We start from the raw sequence: 22,187 nt of genomic DNA on the forward strand, positions 1-22,187 counted from the left end.
TTTTTTAATTATACTTTAAGTTCTGAAGTACATGTGCAGAACGTGCAGATTTATTACATAGGTATACGCGTGCCATGGTGGTTTGCTGCACCCATCAACCCCTCACCTACATTAGATATGGTAGGTGTTTCTCTGAATGCTATCCCTCCCCTAGCCCCCCACACCCCCGACAGGCCCCAGTGTATGATGGTCCCCTCCCTGTGTCCATGTGTTCTCACTGTCCAACTCCCACTTATGAGTGAGAATATGCGGTGTTTGGTTTTCTGTTCTTGTGTTAGTTTGCTGAGAATGATGGTTTCCAGCTTCATCCATGTCCCTGCAAAGGACATGAACTCATCCTTTTTTATGGCTGCATAGTATTCCATGGTGTATATGTGCCACATTTTCTTTATCCAGCCTATCATTGATGGGCATTTGGGTTGGTTCCAAGTCCTTGATACACCAACCCTATTGTCAACACAGCAGCCAAAGTGAATCTTGGTAAAACATAAGCCAGATCATGTTACTGCCTGACTCAAGACCCTGCAATGGCTCCCTGTTTCTATCAGAGAAAAACCAAAACTCTTACAAAGGCTGCACAATCTGGGGTCCCCAGAACCTCGCTGACCTCATTTCTTACCACTCTTCTTTGGCTTATTCTCCTCCAGCCACACTGGGCATCTTCTTACTTTGCAAGGCTGCTTGGGCTTTGGAACTTTCTGCTCCCTCTGCCTGAACCCTTCCTTGCCCATGTATCTGCTAGGCTGATTCTCACATCCTTCAAGTCTTTGCTTACATGTAGGGCAATCATATGTCCCTGTTTGCCCAGGACAGTCCAAGTTCTCACCTGTTGTCCCAGCATAATTATGAATAGCTTCCCTTTGTCCTGTTAAATGTTTTTTAGTATGGATGATAAATTATATGTTCACTCTACTCAAATGTCATATTCTCAATGACTCCTACCCACTTCACTTAAAGTTTACCCTCCAAACCAACCATTGACATTCCCAATTATCCTTACCCTATGCTATTTTTTCCATTGCAATGATCACCCCATAACCTGTTATATAATTTGATTATCTGGTGAATTTATCAATTATTGTTCATCTCCGTCACTAGAATGTATACTCCACCAAGGGAGGAATTTTTGTCTATTTTGTTCACTGATAATATCCCTGTCACCTTTCTAGTGCATGGCAGGAGTTCAAAAGGTGTTTGATTAATGCAATCATTTTGGAAGGCAAAGAAGTGTAATTCCTTAGATCTTCAAATAGTTTATCAGGAAAGCAAGGCTGAATATGTGAGTGATATCAGACTGACACAAAATCCAGGATGTGTGCTTGCTGTGTCGACCTGCTTGAGAAGGATTTGGAAGTCATTTATTAAAATCAGCATTCTATCTCGGTGTGCTGTGTTAGGAGCCTCTTCAGAGCAGAACATGGGGGTGAAGAAGACAATTATACTGGGAATCCAAGACAACTGAAATAAAACTTCACTCTGAACTTCCCAGAGCTCAGGCAAAAGGGAAAAAATCAGGTTGCATAGCTTCTGTCTCCTCTCCTTGTTGCCTGATTAAAAAAGAAAGGCATTTATTCAAAGAAGACATACAGCTCCAAGTTTTATGTTTCAAGAGGGAATCATCATGTTGGCTCTTTTTAATTGGTGGTATGGATTGGGCATGTTGATTTTTTAAAGTAGGAGTAACCACACACCTTAGTGTGCCCAGGATAGTCACAGTTTATACCTGCTGTCCCAAGGAAATTGTTAATATTCAACATGTCTTGGTTTGGATGATATATTATGAGGTCACACTGTAAGGGACATTGAATGACATGAGAGATAATTACTTTTGCCTTTACAGAGGGAATGCAGACAGTTTCCTTATATGACCTTTGGAAAGCCCAAGGCTATGAGGATAAGCTATGTTCCCTTGAGAATCAAGACACTCTTTGAGCAGCACACAGTTTCATATTTGCTCAGGATCAACTCAAATTTGGGGAACTTCCACCATCAAGAAGCTCCTGAAAGCTCAAGCTGGCTCTTGATATTTGCTGCCAGGACCCTTGTTTACCAAACACTTCAATTACAGTGTCCCCCTTCTAGGTTCATTTGCCCATTGTGGGCCTTTGCAAGATGCTGGTGAGGTCAGAGTTTTCACTGGATCTGTTTGGGGTGCTGGAGAAGTTTCCTCATAGATTTATGAGTCTCTTTAATGTGGGCTGAACTGTACCTTTCCATCCACCAATAAGATTTTTTTTAGACAATAATACAATTTAGACCCCCATATGCTATATTTACAAACTATAGATTTCTGATGAAAAATCAATTCCTTCATTCTACCATGTTCAGTTGGATGTACCTAAAAACAACAGAAGGCCACCTGGGTAAACTCAAGTGATTTTCTAAGAATCTAGTCTAACAATTGTCTTGGTTTATAACACCTTATGCATTTTGACCTGGGAGGGGAAAGACCTGGTTCTTTGTCTTGGCCCTGCTGTTCCTTCACCTCTCTGAGCCTTTATCTCCTCATATGAAGGAGAGGATATGGACTCTATTTCTATAGTACCTTGTAGTTTGATTGCTATATTTCTCCTGTAGAGCTGTTCATTCAGAACATCTCAGCACTGGTGACAGGAATCTTCAGAACACCTGATCTTCTGGGCTGTAGACATCAGAAACTCCTCAGAGCTCAACCTGCAGGCCAGCCTCAGGCCTATGAGAAGGCAGAGAGAGTTGGACTACATCCTTGGTCCCTTCTCCTCACCTTATTACTTCTCTTTCTCATAGTTCAGGAGGTGTCTTAGTCCCTTTGGGCAGCTATAAAAAACTACCACAGACTGGGTATCTTATTAACAATGGAAAGTTATTTCTCACCATTCTGGAGGCTGGAAAGTCCAATATCAAGGCATCAGCAGATTCAGTGTCTGGCAAGGGCCTGCTTCCTGGTTCATAGAAAGTCTTCTTCTCACTGAGTCCTCACATGGCAGAAGGGGCAAGGGAGCTCTCCAGCGTCTCTCATGGAAGAACACTAATCCCATTCATGAGGGCTCCATCCTCATGACCTAATCACCTCCTAAAGACCCTACCTCCAAAAACCATCCCACTGGGGATTGGGTTTCAACATACGAATTTTGGAGGGACACAAATATTTGGCCTATAGCAGGAGGGTCCTTCAACAGTGACAAGGTATGTCAGAACTAGGGTCTTGGGTAGCCCCAAACCGCAAGAGTTCTTGTCTTCACTTCTCTTTCCCCATCCATTAGTAAGAATGGATATAGTATATCCATCACAAAAATGAATTACCTATTTGGAGCACTGACCATGTGCCATGCATGGTGCTGAGTATTTTGCCACATTTAATTGTCACAATGACCCCTGAGGCAGAATGATAGTTATTCCCATTTTGTAAGTGAGGTCCTGAGTCTCGGGGAGATGACTAGCCAAAGGCCACGTAGTTAAGATGTAGCAATGTAGCATTCTAACCCAGATCTGTGTGTCTCTGAAGTGTACATGTGTAAAGCAATGTAAGCTGCTGAATTACATCTGCTGTCTTCAAAATGGCAGCCATTAATCTGATCCATTAAGCATGGGCCAATAGGAGAAACCATTACTCTGCCATTGCCTCTAATCTAACATGACCAGTGAGGTAATTTCAGGTTAGCTTGAAGTGGGGAGAAAGAGGAGATGTCCTTCAGAGCTGTACTGCTCAGAGGGCTCTAAGGTCACACCAACTGAAGCCAGAGGCACTAGGCCTGTGAGGAAGAAGGATCCAACTCCTTTGTCCCTCAGAGTGGGCCAGGGCTGAACTGTGAAGGTGGGTCTGACACCCTCTCTTCTCACGTCAGCTTCCAGGTTACTTCCAATTTGAAAGCCACTGAAGTGGATGCAAAAGGCAACAGAGCCTGAGGCCTTGGCACCTCTGCCCATCCTGCAAAGGTCAGCACAGTCTTATCTAGAACACAGCTGAGGAGGCAATTTCCTTGAATACCCGGGGCTGGGAGACACTTTCTCCCTCTTCCCCCTTTTGTGTTTCTCCTGCATTTCCACAAGGCTCCAGGACCCTGTGCTGGTGAAGTCTTTGAAGAAAGAGGGGGACACGGCTTGGGGGAACCAGCAGGGGAAGAGGGCAGGAGGAGGGAGGGCTATGTCTGGTCTGGTCTGGTCTGGTCTCCCTTTCCACTCCCACATCACACGCCTTCACCTGGAAGCTTCCTAACCTGAAGTACAAATGAGACCCCCTGGGATCCCAAAATAGCTCCCCTCACAGCTGCACAGCATCCATTTATAGCTGTGCCTCCCTACAGCCCCAGGCTGCCTCTGAGACGCACTTCTGAGGTCAGCGCCTGTGAACACCAGGCTCAATGTCGTTGGAGAACAGAATTGCTCATAAAGAACCTATTATGGTCTTGTGACTGTTTTTCAGGGCTCGCCCCAACCCTCAGAGACTTTAAAGGGCCAAATTTGTTTTGACCTACAGCCAGACCACTTTTTGTCCAACAATAACCCAGAAGCGGGTCAGATTCCATCCCCTGTGCCCAGCAGCAGGTGAGGACGTTGCACTTGGTGGCAGCAGGACAAACAGTACTGAAGTTATGCCTGGGCCTCAGGCCAAGTAGCTCGGACACCCCCAGCCAGGGAAGATCGACCATCGGGCTTTATGTATGTACGTGTTCTTTTATTAGCAATAAAACTTGGGCTATTAATTGACTTTCTTCACTCATGTTATTCATATTGATTCTGAATGCCAAATTATAAAGCAAAGAGAAAGAGCCCTAACCCCACCCAGCTGTGTTCCGTACTTCCTCTTCATACTCCATCTAAAACAAATTAGCTTTGACCCACTATCTCTCACATGGCTTATTTAGAGACGGCCCAAAATAGTCCATGAACTAAGTATATTTTGCTTTCTCACTGTCAATCCTAAGTAGAGCCACGAGGGCAGGAGTGACCCTGGCTGGCCTCTCGAGTTATAGTGAGCCTCCTACTTTCTGCAACAGCCATCAGCACTTGTCTTCATGAAATATTTTTTGTTGAAGTGAACTCAGGCCTCATCTGGAGCTTGTCCTGGGCAATTCTCTGAAGTCAGGGTCTTTCTTTCTAAAGTTGCTGAGCAAGAGCAAGTCCTGGTGGACCTACCATATCAGAGTGGAGGCCTGACATGAGCTAACAAAAACTTAGGCCATTGATTACACACAGTTGCAAGCTAAGACATCAGAGGCTCTCCAACAGGGGGCCAAGAACTTATGTCCTGCGGCCACACAGCTTGCATTTCTGCCACATTTCCATTAAATGCTAGGTGTGTGGCTCTCAAATAAGCTACTTCTATTCCTGCATGCCAGTGCTCCTGTCTGTGGAGGAGGTATGGTGACAGTTTGTTGACATGAGATCTTCCCGTATGGCATATGATACATATAAATCACTTGGATTAACCATCATTATTATTTTGAAAGGGAAAAAAACCATATCACATATGATCTTTATTGTATCTTATTTTCGAGCCAATGCTTTAAAAAAAATAAACATATGCTACCAGTTTTCGTAAGGTAAACGATAATACGGCCTTCTCTCCTTCTTATTATACTGAGTCTCATTCATCTCTCAGAATCCTTTTCATTGTCATTGTCACTAAAAGCATTCGGGGTTGGATCAGCGAATATTGCCTAAAAAAAAAAAAGAAGAAGAAAAATCAAAAGCCAACTAATTCAGATACATATAAAACAAAACTTTCTTTTTCTGTAAGCAAACTTAAACGTTTTTTTGGTACTTTGAGCTCTCACCCTTGGTAAAAAGAAGAATCATAGTCATAGCCAATCTAGGGCCTTTCCTTTCAAAGCAGGAATTGGGCTTTTATTCTGGGGTGGGGAGTGGAGGAGGGGAAATCGGTTTGGAAATTGGGACCTCTGGTCTTCAGCCACCATCATGCAGCCTCTCTTGCATCCACTCTGAAGTTTCTGTTTCCTCTGGGATTTGAATGTTTGTCCGTGGGGGTCACTTTTGCACTTCAAGGCTCTCCTGGTTTGTCTTTTTCTCGGTGTCTTTCATGCCACACAGGCAGCAGGAGCCTTGGGGAGCTGTTTGAGGTTCTGTATTATCTCTGTGCCAATCTTGGGCTTTCCTCCAACCCCATGACATTCTGCGAACTGTGGGAATTCTACAAGAAGGCAGTCTCAGACCTGCTTATCTAGACATGACCTGCAGCTACCCCAGCCGCTACCACACCTGCACATGATTTGGTGCAAGGAAACACTGAAGCATGGAATTTTCCTGAGCTCTACTCAGGAACAGGCACAGTCCCTCCCTTGTCACATGCCTTAACGTTGGATCAAGGCACAGTGCACTTCTTTGGGTACCAGTTGGCATCTACTCTCACTATTTCTTCTTCTGTTATTCTTTCTCCCCTAGCTTATGACATCTTTCACCTAGGGACAAGAAAAACTGATCATGGGTATTTCTTGTTTTCTTCGAAATAGACTTTAATTTTTAGAAAAGTTTTAGGTTTATAGCCAAATTGAACAGAAAGTACAGGGATGTTCCATATCTCCCCTGCCCTCACACATGCATAGCCTCTGCCACTATCAACGTCCTGCACCAGAGTGCTACGTTTGTTACAACTGATGACCCTGCACTGATGTGTCATTATCACCCAAAGTCTACAGATCACATTATGGTTCACCCTCGGTATTGTACATTCTATGGGTTTTGACAAATGCATAATTACATGCATCCATCATTATAGTATCATATGGAATAGTTTTACTGGCCTAAGAATCCTCTGTGCTCTGCCTACTCATTCTTCCTCCTTGCCAACCCCTGATTCTTTTACTATTTCCATAGTTTTGCCTTTTCCAGAATGTCATATAATTGAAATCATACAGGACGTGGCTGTTTCAGATTTGCTTCTTTTACTTAGTAATATGCATTTAAGTTTTCTCCATGTCTTTTCATGGCTTGATAGCTCATTTCTTGTTAGTGCTGAATAATATTCCATTGTCTGGATGTACCAGTTTATTTATCCATTCACCCACTGAAGGACATCTTGATTGCTTTCAAGTGCTGGGAATTTATGAATAAAACTTCTATAATTTTCTGTGCATGGTGGCTCACGCCTGTAATCCCAGCAATTTGGGAGGCCAAGGTGGGCATATCACCTGAGGTCAGGAGTTCGAGGCCAGCCTGGCCAACATGGTGAAACCCTGTCTCTACTAAAAATACAAAACTTAGCCAGGGGTGGTGATGTGTGCCTATGGTCCCAGCTACTCGGGAGGCTGAGGCAGGAGAATCACTTGAACCCGGGAGGCGGAGGTTGCAGTGAGCTGAGATCGTGCCATTGCACTCCAGCCTGGGCAATAGAGCAAGACTCTGTCTCAAAAAACAAACCAACAAACTTCTATAATCATCCATGTGCAGACTTTTGTCTTCAACTTTTGGGGGTAAATAGCAAGGAGCAAGTATCTTAGTTCATTTCATGTTGCTATAACCGATTACCACAGGCTGGGTAATTTATAATAAGTAGACATTTCTTTGGGTCATGGTTCTGGAGGCTGGGAAGTCCAAGGCCATCTGCTGGGCATCAGATGAAGGCTTTCTAGCTGCATCACCCCATGGTGGAAGACAAGAGGGCAAGGGAGAGACAGAAAGAGAGGGGAGAGGGGGAAGGTTGCTGAACTTAACCTTTTATCAGGAAACTACTCCCATGATAACAGCATTAATGCCTTCATGATGGTCACCTTCTCTCTTTGTCCTCACAGGGCCTTCCTCCCTTCCCCTCTGTCTCTCTCTGTCTCTCTCTCTCCTTCCTTCCTTCCTTCCACCACTGCAAACCACCACCCCTGGCTAATTTTTGCATTTTCAGTAGAGACAGGGCTTTACCATGTTGGCCAGGCAGGTCTCAAATTCCTGACCTCAGGTGATTTTTTCTCTTTCTTTCTTCCTTCTTTTCTTTTCTTTTCTTTTCTTTTCCCTTTCTTTCTTTCTTTCTTTCTTTCTTTCTTTCTTTCTTTCTTTCTTTCTTTCTTTCTTTCTTTTCCTTTCATCTCATTCTGCTGCCCAGGCTGGAGAGTGGTGGTGCAAACGCACTCACTGCATCTCAACCTCAAGCGATCCTCCCACCTCAGCCCCTGGAGTAGCTGGAACTATAGGGATGCACCACCACACCTGGCTATTTATTTATTTATTGTGTGTGTGTGTGTGTGTGTGTGTGTGTGTGTGTGTGTGTGTAGAGATGGGGTCTCATGTTGCTCAGGCTGGTCTTGAACCCCTGGGCTCAAACGATCCAACCACCTCGGCTTCCCAAAGTGCTGGGATTACAGGTGTGAGCCACCATGCCTGGCCCACCTGGCCTTTCTTAGATGAATGTGCATGGAGAGAGATAGAATGGGATGGGCAGGGGATTGCTTTCTCTTCTTAGGAAACCAGCAACCTGGCCAGGCACAGTGGTTCACGCCTATAATTTCAGCACTTTGGGAAGCTGAGGCGGGTGGATCACCTGAGGTCAGGAGTTCAAGACGAACCTGGCCAACATGGTGAAACCCCATTTCTACTAAAAATACAAAAATTAGCCAGGCATGGTGGCATGCACCTGTGGTCCCAGCTACTCAGGAGGCTGAGGCAGGAGAATCACTCGAACCCAGGAGGTGGAGACTGCAGTAAAAAAGAAGACCAGAAATCCTCTCAGATTAGGACCCCATCTTTATGATCTCACTTAACCTTAATGACCTCCTAAAAATCCTGTCTCCTAATGCAGTCACACTGGGGCTTAAGGCTTCAACATATGAATGTTGGGGACACAGAATTCAGTTTGTAGTAAATGTCTTTTAAGTGTCTTTCAATCTATAGATCTTCCCACTCTTTCTCATTTGTCCCCTCCTTCATTAATTTTGCTGGTAGAGTTTCCCACAGTTTGGATTTTGCTGTTTGCAGCTCTGTGATGTTGTTTTAACATATTCCTCTACGCTGTATGTAAATGGATAGTCAGATGAAGAGGAAAGGTTAGATTGGCAGAACTATTTCCTAGGCAGAGCGGTAGGTTTCTATCAGGAGGCACTATTCCCTAGGAGTCTCTGTTTCTGTGAAGTTAGCAGCCATTGGTGATTATTGCCAAATCCATTATTCTATTAGAGGTTACAAAATGGTGATTTTATAATTTTATTATTCCTTATTTATTAACCAAAATAATTCAATAAAATGAAACTCCTCCTTATCAACTATTTGGTTATGCTGAGATCTAGTGCAAATAGAAAAGACAGACTTCAGAGAATACTATAAACACCTCTACGCAAATAAACTAGAAAATCTAGAAGAAATGGATAAATTCCTCGACACATACACCCTCCCAAGACTAAACCAGGAAGAAGTTGAATCTCTGAAAAGACAAATACACCCTCCCAAGACTAAACCAGGAAGAAGTTGAATCTCTGAATAGACAAATAACAGGCTCTGAAATTGAGGCAATAATTATTAGCTTACCAACCTAACAAAGTCCAGGACCAGATGGATTCATAGCCGAATTCTACCAGAAGTACAAGGAGGAGCTGCTACCATTCCTTCTGAAACTATTCCAATCAATAGAAAAAGAGGGAATCCTCCCTAACTCATTTTATGAGGCCAGCATCATCCTGATACCAAAGCCGGGCAGAGACACAACAAAAAAAGAGAATTTTAGACCAATATCCCTGATGAACGTCCATGCAAAAATCCTCAATAAAATACTGGCAAACCGAATCCAGCAGCACATCAAAAAGCTTATCCACCATGATCAAGGGGTTTCATCCCTGGGATACAAGGCTGGTTCGACATACACAAATCAATCAAGTAATCCAGCATATAAACAGAACCAATGGCAAAAACCACATGATTATCTCAATAGATGCAGAAAAGGCCTTTGACAAAATTCAACAGCCCTTCATGCTAAAAACTCTCAATATATTAGGTATTGATGGGACGTATCTCAAAATAATAAGAACTGTCTATGACAAACCCACAACCAATATCATAATGAATGGGCAAAAACTGGAAGCATTGCCTTTGAAAACTGGCACAAGACAGGGATGCCCTCTCTCACCACTCCTATTCAACATAGTGTTGGAAGTTCTGGCCAGGGAAATCAGGCAGGAGAAGGAAATAAAGGGCATTCGATTAAGAAAAGAGGAAGTCAAATTGTCACTGTTTGCAGATGACATGATTGTATATCTAGAAAACCCCATCGTCTCAGCCCAAAATCTCCTTAAGCTGATAGACAACTTCAGCAAAGTCTCAGGATACAAAATCAATGTGCAAAAATCACAAGCATTCTTACACACCATTAACAGACAAACAGAGAGCCAAATCATGAGTGAACTCCCATTCACAATTGCTTTAAAGAGAATAAAATACCTAGGAATCCAACTTACAAAGGATGTGAAGGACCTCTTCAAGGAGAACTACGAACCGCTGTTCAGTGAAATAAAAGGGGATACAAACAAACGGAAGAATATTCCATGCTCATGGGTAGGAAGAAGCAATATCATGAAAATGGCCATACTGCCCAAGGTAATTTATAGATTCAATGCCATCCCCATCAAGCTACCAATGACTTTCTTCACAGAATTGGAAAAAACTACTTTAAAGTTCATGTGGGACCAAAAAAGAGCCCACATCGCCAAGTCAATCCTAAGCCAAAAGAACAAAGCTGGAGGCATCACACTACCTGACCTCAAACTATGCTACAAGGCTACAGTAACCAAAACAGATATAGACCAATGGAACAGAACAGAGCCCTCAGAAATAATACCATACATCTACAACCATCTGATCTTTGACAAACCTGACAAAAACAAGCAATGGGGAAAGGATTCCCTATTTAATAAATGGTGCTGGGAAAACTGGCTAGCCATATGTAGAAAGCTGAAACTGGATCCCTTCCTTACATCTTACACAAAAATTAATTCAAGATGGATTAAAGACTTAAATGTTAGACCTAAAACCATAAAAACCCTAGAAGAAAACCTAGGCAATACCATTCAGGACATAGGCATGGGCAAGGACTTCATGTCTAAAACACCAAAAGCAATGGCAACAAAAGACAAAATTGACAAATGGGATCTAATTAAACTAAAGAACTTCTGCACAGCAAAAGAAACTGCCATCAGAGTGAACAGGTAACCTACAGAACGGGAGAAAATTTTTGCAATCTACTCATCTGACAAAGGGCTAATATCCAGAATCTACAATGAACTCAAACAAATTTACAAGAAAAAAACAAACAACCCCATCAAAAAGTGGGTGAAGGAGATGAACAGACACTTCTCAAAAGAAGACATTTATGCAGCCAAAAGACACATGAAAAAATGCTCATCATCACTGGCCATCAGAGAAATGCAAATCAAAACCACAATGAGATACCATCTCACACCAGTTAGAATGGCAATCATTAAAAAGTCAGGAAACAACAGCTGCTGGAGAGGATGTGGAGAAATAGGAACACTTTTACACTGTTGGTGCGACTGTAAACTGGTTCAACCATTGTGGAACCAGTGTGGCAATTCCTCAAGGATCTAGAACTAGAAATACCATTTGACCCAGCCATCCCATTACTGGGTATATACCCAAAGGATTATAAAACATGCTGCTATAAAGACACATGCACATGTATGTTTATTGTGGCACTACTCACAATAGCAAAGACTTGGAACCAACTGAAATGTCCAACAATGATAGACTGGATTAAGAAAATGTGGCACATATACACCGTGGAATACTATGCAGCCATAAAAAATGATGAGTTCATGTCCTTTGTAGGGACATGGATGAAGCTGGAAACCATCATTCTCAGCAAACTATCGCAAGAAGAAAAAACCAAACACTGCATGTTCTCACTTATAGGTGGGAATTGAACAATGAGAACACATGGACACAGGAAGGGGAACATCACACACCGGGGCCTGTTGTGGGGTGGGGGGAGGGGGGAGGGATAGCATTAGGAGATATACCTAATGTTAAATGATGAGTTAATGGGTGCAGCATACCAAAATGGCACACGTATACATATGTAACAAACCTGCGCGTTGTGCACATGTACCCTAAAACTTAAAGTATAATAGAAAAAAAATAGAAAAGGTAGAAGAGACCATGCATGATGGCTCACACTTGTTCTCCCAGCACTTTGGGAGGCCAAGGCAGCTGGATCACCTGAGCCCAGGAGTTTGAGACTAGCCTGAGGAACATGGTGAAATCCTATCTCTACAAAAAGTTTAAAAATTAACTGAGCATAGTGGCTCATGACTGTAGTTACAGCTACTTTGGAGGCTGAAGTGGATAGATCACTTAAGCCTGGGCAGTTGAGGCTGCAGTGAGCCATGATTTTGCCTGTGCCACAGCACTCCAGCTTGGGTGAGAGACCTGTTTCAAAAAGGAAAGGAAAGGAAAGGAAAGGAAAGGAAAGGAAAGGAAAGGAAAGGAAAGGAAAGGAAAGGAAAGGAAAGGAAAGGAAAGGAAAGGACAATATTTGATTGCTTGATTCTTACTTTTTAAAAATAATCTAGTTTCCAAATAATTATTACCTAGCATCCTCCAAAGTTAACTTTTAAAAAAGGATAACTGAAAACTCATGAATTTAAACACATTTGAAGTGTCAACATTCATTAAGGTTATTTTTATGGAACCTCATATTGTCCTATCTTTGGCCAATGAGATCTTCTAAGTTGGCCCCTGAGTCTTTTTGACATGACCCCAGTAACCTGTGATACTGTAGTTGCTCTTTGGTTTGATGAAATATTTCCAAGCCCTTTTATAATATGTTTCCTGTCTTTGCCCTGGAATTAGCCATTTCTCTAAGGATTCCTGGTTCTTTTCATTTGGAAATAGTGATTCAAAACCACAGCCTTGGCACTACGGGAGGGCATTGGATTGGTTATTGTCTCCAGATCTTTTTGGTGGAAAAGGTAGGGATAAAGAGAAATACAACATAAATCGATATTGATAAACATCATTTCAAATTTGAGACTACAGGGTTTCTATTTAACTGCATCTATCTTGCTTCTCTTTCTTCTTTGTATGCCAGATTCTGGTTCCCAAGGACACAAACTTACTCATTTCTTTTAATCTATAATACATATTAGAACACCCGTGTTAGACTACCAACTCCACCATCAATGATATAATGACAGAAAATTGTTTAGGGTTTTTTTTTCCCTTCAGTTCTTTTTGCTTTTGGGTGATATCCCATGAGGGATGTTTTAAGAGCCTAAATCAGATTTTTGCTAATTAAAAGCTCTGGCTTTTGAAACACCAAAGCCAAGAATTAGACTCTTGTTCTCCTGTCTGGAGGAGCCCTACCTTAGAAAATGCAGTGGATGCTGGGGGAGGAGATAACAGTGAACATGTATGGAATCAGTGTGTGAATTCTAAGTGATGGAGGTTGTGGGCAAAATTACCTCTCAATTTTCAACTTAGAAATCTCTGAACATCTAGTTTATCACTGGGTCAATACTAGACGTTTGATACATATGTAAATTAATTAGACTTACCCACTAATGGCTCTAGCCTGGACATATAAACTGAGAGCAATTTCTGCAGATAGCGATGCCAGAGTAGATGTTTCTCTGGATCCTAGCTGCCTTGGGTTTCCAGGTAGAATATTTCCTGTTGGGAGCTGTGGTTCCTGGTGCTCAGAACTTGGTGAGGCCCTTAGGAAGCTCAAGTCACCACAAGGCAAAGTGCATCCCTCTTGAGTCACCTGCTTTTGACTTTTTATATAACCCGATTCAAAGTTTTCACCTTTGTTAAGGGTAGGACTTAACAGTTTATTAATCAGTAATTATTTCATAGTAACTATGTTAGCACAAACGTAATAGTTATACCAACATAAATGTGTTACGTATATAAATATGTGTTACTTATCATTTTCTCTTAAGTCACTAAGCATGAGTTGCATCATCTAAAGAGTTATTCAGGGCATGGGTGAGTTCTGACTGGTTCCACAAGTGCAAGATCTGATTGGTCAAAAGTTTGCCAGAGACATCCCTACACAAGTCTTTTTATGTGGGTGTTTTAAATTTTACAGAGTGCATAATAGCTTTTATTTGTTCTAAGCAAATATCTGACAAGGTCCCAATCCATTGATTTTGCAGATGAAATGTTTCAAAATGCAATTGCCTTTTCCTAAAAGCCAGCTTGAAACCCACACATGTTTATATTGCATGTTGTGTTCAAAGTGCACCTGAATGAGTGGAGTGGGTTCTGCCTGATCTTGTTGGGTAGGAAAGATGTTCCACGGTACTTGAACATGGGAGACCCTAGATGACACTTCAGTTTTCCCTCCTGCAGGTAGCATCAGCACTAGGCACTGTAGTGGGGGAGAAATGGTCTGAGATGCACAGGGCCTGGGTACCAGTTTTGGCTGTCCTACTGAAGAGCCACATCCCCTTGGGAAAGTGCCTAATCATTTGGTTCTCACTTCCTTAACTTTTATTTTAGGTTTGGGGGTACATGTGAAGATTTGTTACAAAGTAGGACTCGTGTCATGGGGGTTTGTTGTACAGATTATTTCATCACCAAGGTATTAAGCCCTGTACCCAATAGTTATCTTTTCTGCTCCTCTCCCTCCTCCCACCCTCCACCCTCAAGGGTACCCCAGTGTCTGTTGTTCCCTTCTTTGTGTCCATGAGTTCTCATCCTTTAGTTCCCACTTATAAGCGAGAACATGTGGTATTTGGTTTTCTGTTCCTTTGTTAGTTTGCTAAGGATAATAGCCTCCAGCTACTTCCATGTTCCTGCAAAAGACATGATCTCCTTCTTTTTTATGGCTGCATAGTATTCTATGGTGTATATGTATACATTTTCTTTATCTAATTTGTCATTGATGGACATTCATGTTGATCCCATATCTTTACTGCTGTGAATAGTGCAGCAGTGAACATTTGCATGAATGTGTCTTTATGGTAGAATGATTTACATTCCCTTGGGTATATACCCAGTAATGGGATTGCTGGGTCAAATGGTCATTCTGCTTTTAGCTCTTTGAGGAATTGCCATACTGCTTTCCACAATGGTTGAATTAATTTACAGTCCTACTAACAGTGTATAAGCATTCCCTTTCCTCCACAACCCCACCAGCATCTGTTATTTTTTGACTTTTTAGTAATAGCCATCTGATTGATGTGAGATGGTATCTCATTGTGGTTTGGATTTGCATTTCTCCAATCATCTCACTTCCTTACTTCTATCAGGGTTGCCTGTCCACTGCATCTTACCAGGTTATGGTTAGGGTCACATGAGACCTTGTACCAGCATGAAAGCCTTGGTAAGCTATACAGAGTCACATGCATGTTTTCTGGTACATGCTGCTTGTTGAGTGTCTTCAGAGTAACCAGCTTTATAAACAGCAGAGGAAGAGAAGACATTTCCCTTGAGGAACAAGCAGAATCCACCATCCTGTAGAGGCCCAGAACAGCACTGCCGTTTTCACTTTTTAGTATGGTGCATTTGCTTTTCCTCAGTTGTGCTGCAGTAACGAACAGCCCTCCAGCTCAGTGGCTCTTGAAAAAAGGTCTATTCCTTGTGTTCCATCACATTTCAGTGGTGGGTGAGCTGCAGCTCTGCTCCATGTGTCTTCCCTCTGGGATCCAGGTTGAAGAGGCTGTTGATACACACGTCATGAAGCTTTCCTGGCAGAGAAAGGAGCAAAGATAGAACTACCTGTTGGCTCTTACAACTTCTGTTTGAGTGTGACATATGTTACTGCCACTCACATGCCATTGACCAAACCAAGTCACAGAGGCACGCTTGATGTCACCTGGGTTGGAGGTACAATCTTCTCATGAAGAGGGATAGCAAATATGCAGGAACAATAGTAGAATCTCCCATGGCAAGGAAGGTCACTTACCATGGTGGTCCTCAGCCACCAGAACCAAATATCATACCAGTGAGATGCTTTTAAGCTTCACCTGGTAGATCATCAAGCTGGTTGCTTTTGCCACAGCTTTCCCTGAAGTCATTAGAGAATTGAAGACTTGATTGCCACACTGGGTCCTTGCTCAGTTAGGATAAGGAAATAAACCAAAAAGACTCAGAGCCTTGGGGTTGGGCTCTGGAAGAAATGATTAAAAGTCCTAGTGGAGAGGAATGTGCACTGACTACTCTCAGAGCACAAAGATGATTTTTAGGGAACAGAAACAGGTAAGCAATCAGATGGGGAAATAAAGGAAAGAAAAGTGAGTTAGAAATGGGATTCCTTGGAAAAAAGGCCATTGGTTTAAAGAGACAGTAGGTCAAGGACCACCCTAATTCACATGAGGACTAATTACAAAGGAAAGGAAGTTGCTTGGCCACCAGATTTGGGAGTGATAGTTCTGGCTGGTGTGGTCTTGCCAGCATCTTTGGTGGTGTTTAAGAGCAACACAGGCATGGTTTTGATGACATCAGATAACCTTCCATTTGAATGGATTTCTTTCATTTGGGAACAGCAACATGTTCGTGTAAAGATATGAATAGAGATAAAGGAAGAGGCACAGGCAGCAAATGAGGTGGGGCGAGTTGGCGGTGAGAGAGCATTTTACAATTTATCCAGCTGTAAGCACCCACCATAATGCCTCCCCAAACCTCCAAAGTCTTACTTCCTCCTCGAGAGATCCCTCTGTCCTCAACAAGATGAACAGAACAATGTCCTCATACTCTTTTGGTTGAACAATTCTGTGACAGAGCAGGGGATTTGGGGCTGATGACATTTAGGGAGCAGACCCTGGCTGCCCCAACAATACAGCCCTTGGCTATGTTTTTCTTACTGAGTTGTTTGAATGTTCAGGTCAAGGGGCCAGAGCCTTTTGGTACATTCCCTGTGCTGCAAGTTGAAGCTCTGGCACGAGCTCATTATGGGATTGTTTGGAATCATGGGCCAAGATGGAATGTCTCAGAGCAACGAGGGACCTTACAGATCAGGAGCCCAGTGGATAAAGCTGCTGGCTCAGGTTTACATGGGAAATCTGTGTTGGAACTGTGACGGGACCAATGTCTCCTGGCTTCCAGGCCACAGAATCCTGTACATGCCATGCCAGCTCCCATTCACAAACTTGAAAAATTATTTCCCCAAATACAATTCAGATACTTTTCATAATAAGAGACTTGGGATAGTGGCTCCCCCCGAGGGCCTTTTCCAGACACCATCTCAAATGATGGCTCTCTTGACACAAACTCTTGGGCTTGACTGAGCTTCCTCCTGCATTGGTGAGAGCCCAGTGCTACAGGCTGTTCCTCTACAAGAGGATTAGGAGGGAGCTAAGTACCTGTCCATGGGGCCAGAGGTGTCAAGGAGGTAGTCACCTGAGGCCTGGGTGCAAGGCCAATGTCAAAGAGCTAGGGCAGAATCTTGGGAGAATAACAGCTCAGGAGACAAGGCAAGGTCTTACCTTAATTCTTTTACTGTCTTAGAGCCACCCTTGTAATCAAAGCAAATACTCCAAGGCTGGGAGACGCCATAGCTCCGTCCTTCTCACCCTTCTTTCCGGAAATAGTTGTAATCAAGAGCTGGGGCTTTCTATTTAGACTAGCTGGCTTCCAATTCCAGCTCCACTGTTTACTATCTCTTTACCTTTGTGCTTCTTATATAAACCCCCTAAGCCTCAGTACTATTGTCTGTAGAATGGGGTAACAGTAGTACCTACCTCATAAGACTGTTCTGAGAATTAAATAAGAGAAGGCACCTACAGTATATAGAGCAATGTCTGGAAAAGTGCTCAGTGATGGTTTCCTATTACTATTAATATTGTTGTTATTATTATTATTATTATTAGAGACAGACTCTTGCTCTGTTGCCTAGGCTAGAGTGCAATGGTGCCATCTCGGGTCACTGGAACCTCTGCCTCCTGGGGTCAAGCGATTCTCCTGCCTCAGCCTCCTGAGTAGCTGGGATTACAGGCATGCACCACCACGCCCCACTAATTTTTGTATTTTCAGTAGAGATGGGGTTTCGCCATGTTGGCCAGGCTGATTTTGAACTCCTGACCTCAGGTGATCCACCCGCCTCGGTCTCCCAAAGTGCTGGGATTACAGGCATGAGCCACCATGCCCAGCCTATTATTTTTAAATGATGCTATTTTTCACATACTGGATACTTAGTTACAAAAAAGTCATATGCATACTCTGCCCTTGTGGAGGCCTGATCTAGCAAATGAGCATTTTGCCTTCTCATTGGTCCTTCATGCTTTTTGGAAATTCAGGATGCTAATGCTGGGAGATCCTTTAGGGATCAAAGGTCAGCCCTCTCATTTTATGGCTGAAGTCCTTGAGGCACAAGGAGGAAAAGGGATTCAACCAAGGTCTTGAACTCAAGTGTTAGATGCTGTATTTCTTTCATTCATCTCTATTATTGTCATTAATTAATTTTGATATTCTTTCTAATATGTTTTTTAACTTTTAGGGAACTTATATTTGTCAGCTTTGCAAGTGGGGCTCAGTTTCGGGGAAGGGGTGAGAGAGAAGAAAGGAAGAAACTGATGAAGAGAATGAAAGAGGAAAAGACCTGCCTGACACCTGGATCTTAGAAACAAACCTTTCCTAACAACAGACCTCCAAGCATAAAGAGAGTATTTTCAAACAACTCAAAAAATCAGTCTAAATCAACGATATTCAAAAGGACAAAGAAAAAAATAATAGGGGATTATGTTCTTTTCTCATCTGTCTTATGTTCTGTAGTTATTCATTTGACACCTTCTGCTCTTGTACGATGGCAGGCCTGTATTCCCAAAGATGCCCATTCCAGCCATCTATTGCTGTGTAACAAATGACGACAATGTATGATGGTTTAAAATCACAACTATTTTATTTCATCTCTCAATATTGTGGGTCAGAGTTCAGGCTTGGTGAAGTGATTCATCTGCTCCATATGGCTTGAACAGTGGTCTCAGAGTGGTATTCTCATGGTGAGTTGGCTGGTTTCAAGGATCTAAGTGAAATTTAGAGGCTTCACTCACATGTCTGCACCTTGGCAGGGATGGCTTCAAAGATGGGGTCCATTGGGACTGGCGACTGGAGCCCACACCTGGCCTCTCCACTCAGACTTCTGACAGTAAGCAAGGCAGAGTCACATGACTTTTTATGACCTAGCTTCAGAAGTCACAAAGCATCATTTTGGTCATACCCCATTGGTCAAAACAGTCACAAGCCTGCCTAGACTGAAGAGGCAGGGGATGGACACTAGCCTTTAATGGAGGGAGTGTCAAGGAAGTCATACTTCCATGGCTCTGAAGTTGGGCTCCAATGTGGAATGTGTTTACCTTTTTCCCTCTGAATGGGCCCCATGAGCAGCCATAACTGTGAAGACTGATACAATGGCAGGGACCATGGCGCCTTCATTTCCTAAGGTCCATGGTAATTTTCTGCAAACCAATACTTCTCCTCAATAAACACATTATAGAATAACTCCTTCTAATTTGGGTCCAGTCTTGTTATAATTGTAATATGCATGACATTTTGATATGACCATTCTGACATTCACATCTCTTTTATGACTCTGAAATTGAAAGTGTTTGGCTTAAAAATTTTTTTTTACCAACAAATGAACACTGAACTCTTTTCCCATTTCCTGAACCTTACACCATGGGAATGGAATAGATTCAGACATGTTCCTATCACTTTATTCAGGCAATAGTGTAGTTATTTTTGATAATTGGCTTTGTGTTAGGCACTGTGCCAACTGATTTTTATACACTATCTTGTTTATGCCTCTTAATAATCCTGTGATATGACTATTATGCCCATTTCCTGGATGAAGAAACAGAGGTTTGGAGAATTTAAATAACTTTCTCAAAGTTCATCTAGTTAGTAAATGACTCACCCATTCATGCAACAAATACTTATTAAGTGCTTACTATGTGCCAGGCACTGACCTAGGAGCTGAGATTACAGCTGCAAACAAAGCAGACAAAAGTGCCTGCCCTCATGAAGCTTACATTCGAGGAGGGAGCAACGGAGACAGATAATAAGAAACAAACAACATGCATACGTAACACATCAGGTGATAAATGCTATGGAGAAAAACAAATGAGGAAAGATGGGTGGAGGCAGTGGGGGTGCAGGCAGATTGCTACTTTAAATCCAGTGGTCAGTTGGCATAGCAGCAAAAGCGACATCTAAGCAAACACCTGAAGGAGATGAGGGAGGGGGCTAGAAGGAAATCTGAGAAGAAGGAACAGTGTTAGAGTTCAGGAAAATGATTTGACCCCCCGTCTGTGCCATGCTAAACCCATGCTTATAATCACTGGACTATAGTACAGTGCCATAGCCACTGGGTTGGGTCTGAGCTCAGTGCTGCTCATGTTTGACCACACATAGGATCGTGAAAACGTCTTTTTAACTTGAGATTCCTGGGCTCACCTTCAGAGATTCTGGTGCTCTAGGTCCCCTATAGGGTCTGAAAGTGTGCATTTCTAACAAGCACTCCGAAAATGCTGACACTGCTGGTTAAAGATCATTCTTTGAGAAGTGCTGTTAAAGAAACTCACTTAGTAAAGTAGGGCACGAAGAGCAAAGAAAGTCCTGTGAGTTTCCAGGGATGCTTATGGATACTTCGGCTAACAATAATTTCCATACCCACACAACTCCCCCCTAAAAAGGCCAAGTGTTCTCTATTCAACACACAGACACGTAAACGCACACACACACTGGATCAAATCCTCAACAAATCCTCAATTATCATTTAACCTAATGTTAATTCAGAAGTTAGGACCCTGAGTCAGAAAATCTGGCCCAGCTTATACCAGCTGTGCATCCTAGGCAAGTCACTTAACCTCTCTATGCCAAATATAGAGTTCTTTGTTTATTATGAAATTTGGGAGAAGGAGGCATTTGTAATTTGCAGTTATTCAATGAAAAGAAGTGAACTGCCATGCCCCACCCCCAACCCATCCCTCTCCAGCAAAGCATTAGCCCATCCTATGAAGTGGGGAAGAGGCCAAGGGGATGAGGGAGAGGAAAGGGAATTGCAGGAAGTACACACAGGATACAAACCATGCGTGTACTTTTGTGAGCAACGATGCAACCTGACAGTTTTCAGCCTCTTCCCTGGGGCCAGCACCCCATCATGAGATGCTTTTCCTTTGCCACATTTCCTTGTCTTCTGGGTCCAGAGGAAAACGGTTTTTCCATTCTCACTATGGTGATTCACTAGCTGTACCTTCCCACCACACCTCCCAAGCCTAGATTTATAGCTCAACGGGAAGATGTGAAGGCCGGATTTGTTCATAAATGGCAGGTGGTGATAGGAAGACTGTGTGGTCTGAGAGAGGGAGCATTGAACCAGACCAAGCCCATTCCTGTCTGAGGTCAGCCTGAGGGATTGTGGCCTTGGCAAGGCTTTCAACAAGTTCTTCTTCTGTAAAATGGGCAGAATTGCCACGGCTTCTACTTCCTCCTGGACACAGAAGTACCAAGAACAGCTAGAAGCTCAGGATCCTACTAATGTTGAATATGCCAAATACACAAATATCGAAATAGTGCTTATGGATAGCTGGGTACTGTTGGCAGTTACAGCCTCACTCACCTTTTCTGATATTAATAATAATTAAGGACGGTTGTTCAGCACCTACCCTTTGCCAGGCACTGTGCCTGGCCCTTTGCTTCCAGAATCTCTCCAGATCCCTGTGATTGCCCTGTGGGATGAGTAGAGTTATCATTCCTATTTTTCAGATAAGGACACTGAAGCTCAGAGACAGTAAATTACTTTCTCCCAAGGTCATACAGCTACTAATGGCCAGGTTGGGGTTTGAACCGGGAACTCTCTCCATAGTTTGTGCCCATATGCTATTGCCTGGTCTCCATGCACTAACTTGTTTGTTTCCTACAGCAACAAAGTTGGTTTCATAAATCTGTAAACTGATGCTGTAGTCTTAGAGATGGCTGTAGACCGGAAAACTGACATTGCCACACAATTTGGCTTAGAAACCCATTCATTTGATTATAACTTCTTTTGCTTTTTCCCTTATCCTTGCTTTTTTTTTTTTTTTTTTTGGCAGTGTCTTGCTTTGTTGCCCAGGCTGGAGTGCAGTGGTGCAATCATAGCTCACTGCAGCCTTGATTTCCTGGGCTCAAGTGATCCTCTCACCTCAGCCTCCAAGGAGCTGGGCCTACAGGCATATGCCACCATGCCCAGCTTATTTTTTAAAACCTTTTGTAGAGCTGGGTCTCACTATGTTGCCCTGGCTGGTCTCAAATTCCTGGGCTCAAGCAATCCTCCTGCCTTG

This window comes from Pan paniscus, chromosome 9 (genome assembly GCF_029289425.2).
Source record: "Pan paniscus chromosome 9, NHGRI_mPanPan1-v2.0_pri, whole genome shotgun sequence".
Lineage (NCBI taxonomy): Eukaryota > Metazoa > Chordata > Mammalia > Primates > Hominidae > Pan > Pan paniscus.